Genomic DNA, 6,231 nt, shown 5'->3' with positions numbered 1-6,231 from the left:
ACACACAAAAATCTGTTGCATTTAGGGGATTCCCTGGATGTCCAGTGGTTAGGACTCTGTGCTTTTACTGCCAAGGCCCAGGTTTGATCCCTGGTTGGGGAAGTAAGAGCCCACAAGCCACACGGCACTACCAAAAAAAACAAAAACAAAACCTATTGCATTTCTATATGCTAACAATAAGCTAACAGAAAGAGAAATTAAGAAAACAATTCCATTTCACTTATTTCTGTTTTTTCCTTCTAATTCATTGGTTCTTCTCCTCCCTTCCAGGCTTTTCCATTTAGTTTTTTTTTTTTTAATATTTATTTATTTATTTGGCTGTGTCAGGTCTTAGTTGCGGCATGCTGTTCTCCATTGAGGCATATGGGATCTTTCATTGCAACATGCAGGCTTCTCTCTAGTTGTGGCATGTGGGTTTTTCTCTCTCTAGTTGTGGTGCATGGGCTCCAGGGCACATGGGCTCTGTAGTTTGTGGCACGTGGGCTCTCTCACTGAGGTGCACAGGCTCAGTAGTTGTGGCGTGCAGGCTTAGTTGCCCCACAGCATGTGGGATCTTAGTTCCCTGGCCAGGGATCGAACCTGTGTCCCCTGCATTGGTAGGAGGATTCTTTACCACTGGACCACCAGGGAAGTCCCTAGTTTATTTTTGTTTTTATGTTAAAATTCATCTCTTGAGACAGCCTGTAGTTGGGTCTCACTTTTTTATACAGTCTAACAATCTCTGCATTGTAATTTAAGTGTTTAGAAGATTTCCATTTAATGCAATTATTGACATTTTGGCTTTAAACCTACCATCTTGCTATTTGTCTTATATTTGTCCCATCTTACCTTTGTTTTATTTCTCTTCCTTTTTGCTTTCTTTTATATTAAACAAACATGTTTCAGAATTCCATTTTATCTCCACTCTTAGCTAACTAACTATATCTCTGTGATTTGTTTTTTTTTTTTTTTGGCCACGCCACGCAGCATGCGAGATCTTAGTTCCCCCACCAGGGATTGAACCCATGCCCCCTGCATTGGAAGCATGGAGTCTTAACTACTGGACCTCCAGGGAAGTCCCTCTATGATTTTTAATGTGTATTCTCTTGAGTTTGTAGTATGCATTTTTAGATTATCATAGTTTACCCTCAAATAAAAATATAAGAACCTTACAACAGTGTATTTCCTATTCTCCCTCCCCCCAGTTTGTGCTGTTGTTGTTGTATGTTTTACTTACACATGAGTTTTAAACTCTACAGTACATTGCTGATTTTAAAAATGTATACAGTCAATTATATTTTAAAGAAATTCAAGCATGAGAAACGTCTTTTAGGATTACCCTCAGTCCTCTTTATTCCTTTGTGTACACCCAAGTTCTCCTCAGATGTGTTTCATTCATTCTAAATAACTTATTTTAATATTCCTTGTGTTGCAGATATGCTAGTGAAAAATTATCTCAGGTTTTGTGTGTCTGTTGTTGTCTTTATTTCACCTTCACTTCTTGGAGGATGTTTTCACTGCATGTAGAATACTAGGTTGAAAATGTTTTCCTTTTAGCAATTTAAGGATGTCATTCCATTTATTATGGTTTACATTGTTTCTCATGAGAAATCAGCAAAAATTCTTATCCTTGTTTCCTGATATGCACGCATCTTTTTTTCTGGCTGTTTTTAATACTTTTTTTTGATCATAAATTTTCAGCAACTAGATTATTATATGTTTTGAATTAGTTTATTTTGTGTTTTTCCTGCTTGGGATTTGTTGAGTATTTTGGACCTGTGGGTTTATAGTTTTCAAAACATTTGGAAACATTTCAGCCATTATTTCTTTCAATGCTTTTGTGTGTGTGCTTACCCTTTGTGCGTGTCTCCAATTATATAGTTGTTAGACTGCTTGATATTTTCCCAGAGATCAATGAAGCTTGTTAATTTTTTTTCAATGTTTTTTCTCTCTGCTTCAATTTGGATAGTTTCTATTACTCTGTTTTCATGTTCACTTATCTTTTCTTCCTCAGTGTCTAACCCACTGTTAACCTCATCTAGTAAAATTTTCATTTCGTATACTGAATTTTCATCTCTCAAAATTCCATTTGATTCTTTTTTATGTCTTCCATTTCTTTGCTCATTGTGTTGATGTTTTCTATAAATCCATGAGTATAATTATAATAGTTGTTCTAAGTCCATGTCTATTAATTCCATGATTTCTGTCCTTTCTGATTCTGTTTTGACTGATTTTTTCCTTCCAGATTTTTCCTGGTTCACTGCAGGTCTGGGATTCGTTGTTGTTGTTGCAGGACATAAGTGCTTGGATTTCATTATCCTCCTCTAAAGAGTATTGAAGTTGGTTTTGGAAGTCAGTTAAGTTTCTTGTGGATCCTTGATTCTTTTCAGGTTCATTTTAAAACTTTGTAAGCATCAGTCTAAAGTGGTCTTTACTCTGGGGTTAGTCTAGCCCTACTGAATGTGACAGTGTTCAATATGTCTCACCACTTAGCTATTGGATCTTGACCTTCCCCCAGTCCTACATGAGCTCTACATGAGTTTACAGTCCTACATGAGTTTACAGTTTCCCAATAGCTTTTCTTTACGCAGCCTTATGGAATTTTATTCTACATAAGCACAACTGAGTATTTACTAAAACCTAGGGGGATCCTATTGTAGATTTCTGGAACTCTTTCCCTGAATTGATTCTTTTCCTCTAGTACTTTTATCTGAAAATTCCAAATACATCAGCCTCCTCAAACTCTGACATCTGTCTTCTAAACTCATCAAGACCGCCACACTCTAATTGGACCCTCTTCCCTACACTGAAGTCTGGAAATGCCTCCATTTGGAGAACCAGGGAAAACCAGGGCAATCATAGGCTTTATGTAATTTGCTTCCTTTCTCTCAGGGATCACAGTCCTATGCTGTCCTTTGTCCAATGTCTGAAAATAGTTGCTTCCAATATTTTGTTTACTTGTCTGGATTTTTCCCCCTTTGGCAGGTGGGCAAGTCCAATAGCTATTATTCCATAATGGCTGGAAGCCATTTAAAAAATCATAATTAATTGTTGAATGTTATAAAATTCACATTGACTACTGAAGCCCATGTGCCTAGAGCCCGTGCTCCACAACAAGAGAAGCCACCACAATGAGAAGCCCACGCACCACAACGAAGAGTAGCCCTGACTCGCCGCAGCTAGAGGAAACCTGTGCGCAGCAACAAAGACCCAACACAGCCAAAAATAAGAGTAAATAAACAAATAAATTTATTTTTTTAAAAATCACATTGCATGAGATGATCATGCAATTTTTCTCTCTTTGTCCATGAATGTGTTGAATTACCATTGAAAATGAAAGTGGGATGTTGCGACATTCTTGGATTTCTCTGTTAAACCCATGTGATCAGGATGCATTTACAAAAATAAACTGTTGAATTTCATTAGCTAATATTTTGTTGGGACTTTTGCACATGCTCATAAGAGAAATAGACATATAATTTATTAATTTTCTTGAGCTATTCTTATCATGTTGTAGCTTCATAAAATGAATGGAGATGTAATATGGTGAGCTATGTTCCTACATAGAATTTCCTGCTGAAAGTGGTTAAAAATCCAGGATAAACTATTTTCTAAAGAAGTGTTTTCTAAGATCATTGATGATCTAGTAAGAAAACAGGGACTAAATAAGACAGGGGCCCAGAGGGACAAGTGGAGCACTGCACATTGCTTTTGATCAGGGCATTTGGTGAACCAAGAAAACTTGGATTTGGGATTTTATAGCCTATGCCATGTTGACTAGTGCTGCCCCACCACCAATTCATATCCACTCAGAACCTCAGAATGTGACTTTATTTAGACATAGGGTATTTGCAGATGAAATTAGTTAATATAAGGTCATACTGGATTAGGTTGGTGACACCAGTCACCTAATCCAATGACTGGTGTCCTTGTAAGAAGGGGGAAATTTGGACACAGACAGAGAAACATAGGAGAGAAGTTCACGTGACAATGGAAGCAGAGATTAAAGTGATACATCCGCAAGCCGAGGAAAGCCAGCAACCACCAGAAGCTAGGAAAAGGCAAGAAAGAGCCCTTCCCTAGTGTCTTTGGAGAGAGCATGGCCTGCTGACTGTGCAGAGAACAGTCTGCTTGATTTTGAGCTTCTAGACTCCAGAACTGTGAGAGAATAAATTTCTGTTGTTTTAAGCCACCAAGTTAGTGGTATTTTTTATGGCAGCCCTAGGAAACTAATATGTAATCTTTGAGATGTAGAGAACAGATATAAAGCACAGAGTCCACCCAGGAGGAGACCCCTAATAAGAGACCAACCCTCTACAAAGCTTAGACATTGAAAGGTTAAACCCCCCGTGTAGGGATGAAGTAGAGATACTCTCTGTCTTTCGAGGATTGTGAAGAAAATTGACAGCTTCGAATCTGGGGGCAAAGTGAAGTTGTGTGTGTGTGTGTGTGTGTGTGCGTGTGTGTGTGTGAGAGAGAGAGAGAGAGAGAGAGAGAGAGAGATGGAGACAGAGACAGAGAGACAGAGAGAGAGTTACAGAGGCAGAGACACAGAGACAGAGATGAGAAAGAGATGCTGAAAACTTAGAACAAGAAGCTGGTCCTCACATGGGTTGCAGCTCAAATTCATACAGTCAGGGTGGTCCAAGAAACCTCAGTGGGCATTAAATATATAATGATATCAGGTTTGTAATTCTGTAGGTGCCTGGTAGAAGCAAACGGAGATTCTCTCTGCAGGTACTCACTTTCTTCTTAGGCCTCAGAGTTTTCCATAAATACAATGCCAAGGCTAACAAGCACCTCTAAGTTAAAAAAGGTAATTAAACAGAAAGATAATGAGAAATCACGGCAGCAAGCCAGCAGTGACCACAGATAGCACGTTTCAAATAATGAAATTATCAAACAGATTATAAAATGCCTGTGTTTAATATAGTAATAAAAGGCAAGTTTGAAAATATGTGCAGAAACTAAAAACACTATAACGGATAATCAAGCAGCTTGAGAAGAATTTCCAAATGGAAGTTCTAAAATAAAAGTTTTAATTTAGTAAAAATGTTAATTGAATTTTAATTTTAACTAAATTTAAAACTCAGTATACAGCTTTAAGAGCAGATTATAAACAGTTAAAGACAGAGTTAGTGAACTAAAAGATAAATGTGAATAAATTAACTGAATATTGCCTGGAAGGACATAGAGATGGAAAACATGAAAGAAAGGTTAGGAAATATGGAGGCTTGAATGAGAAGGTCCATCCAGCATGAGTCTGTTGGAGTCCCAGAAGGAGGAGAGATGGAACGGAGCAGAGGCAATATTTGAAGAGATAATGGCTGTGAAATTTCTAAACTGATGAAAGAGAAATCATATAGTGAAGAAGCTCTGTGAACCTCAGCCAGAAAAAATAAATACACCACAGCTAGATACACTGCATCAAAACATCAGAACACCAAAGTCAGGGAGAGAAGTCCTAAATGCAGCTGGAGAGGAAATTACCTCAAGGAAGTGGCAAACAGAGAGGTGGCTTCTCATAGCAACAAGGGAATTCAGAGGAAGACACTGGGTGATGATGGAAATGAACTACCTGACCTAGAATTCTATATCCAGTGAAAACATCTTTCAGGAGATTGGGCAAAATAAAGACATTTTTAGACAAACTGAGAGTTTACCTCCCAAAGCTCTCAATAAGGAAAATTCTGAAGAATGTACTTCAAGCAAAAGGAGTCTTTTAAGACATTTATTTATTATTTTGAGGGAAGTTTTAACATTTTCATTTTATATACAAAGAGCTTGCATTGTTTCTGCATAGGGTAGATGTCCTCGATGACACATTCAAGGAAGTTCGCTTAGTCCAGCTTCATTTATGAAGCCAATATCCTTCTCATACTAGCAGAAACACTGGTGGCACATATTGAGGCCGTATTTCCAGATCAGACCAGGCCGGTTTGAGCAGACATGGCAAAAGTGAGAGCCTTGCCGAATTTTCTCCGATGGCTCTGGTAGAGCTGCTGGTGACCCATCTTGCTTTCTTGGCTGCAACGAAGCAAAAAGCTAGACATTTAGATTTCAGAGATTGTTATTATTTCCTCGTAACAATCCCTTAAGAAAAAAGCTTCAAGTCCGATTCATTGTCATAATAGTTTTCCTCATTGGTAGAAATCTGTTTTCCAAAAGGTATAACTATTTGTAAGCATTCTTTCTTAAACCCAAAGAAGGACATTTTAACTGTCCTTTCCTTTAAGGCATAACAGTACTGAA

The 6,231-nt window shown here is 37.9% G+C and overlaps 1 pseudogene; it reads right to left on the bottom strand.

Annotated features, from left to right (window-relative positions):
* Window positions 1-5,805: 5,805 nt before the first annotated feature.
* LOC112394595 (40S ribosomal protein S29 pseudogene) lies at window positions 5,806-5,993 on the bottom strand (annotated as a pseudogene).
* Window positions 5,994-6,231: the final 238 nt, after the last annotated feature.

Source organism: Neophocaena asiaeorientalis, unplaced genomic scaffold (genome assembly GCF_003031525.2).
Source record: "Neophocaena asiaeorientalis asiaeorientalis breed wild unplaced genomic scaffold, Neophocaena_asiaeorientalis_V1.1 scaffold242, whole genome shotgun sequence".
NCBI classification, from domain to species: Eukaryota; Metazoa; Chordata; class Mammalia; order Artiodactyla; family Phocoenidae; genus Neophocaena; species Neophocaena asiaeorientalis.
The sequence above is the reverse complement of the archived record's forward strand: the minus strand, read 5'-3'. Positions and strand labels throughout refer to the sequence as shown.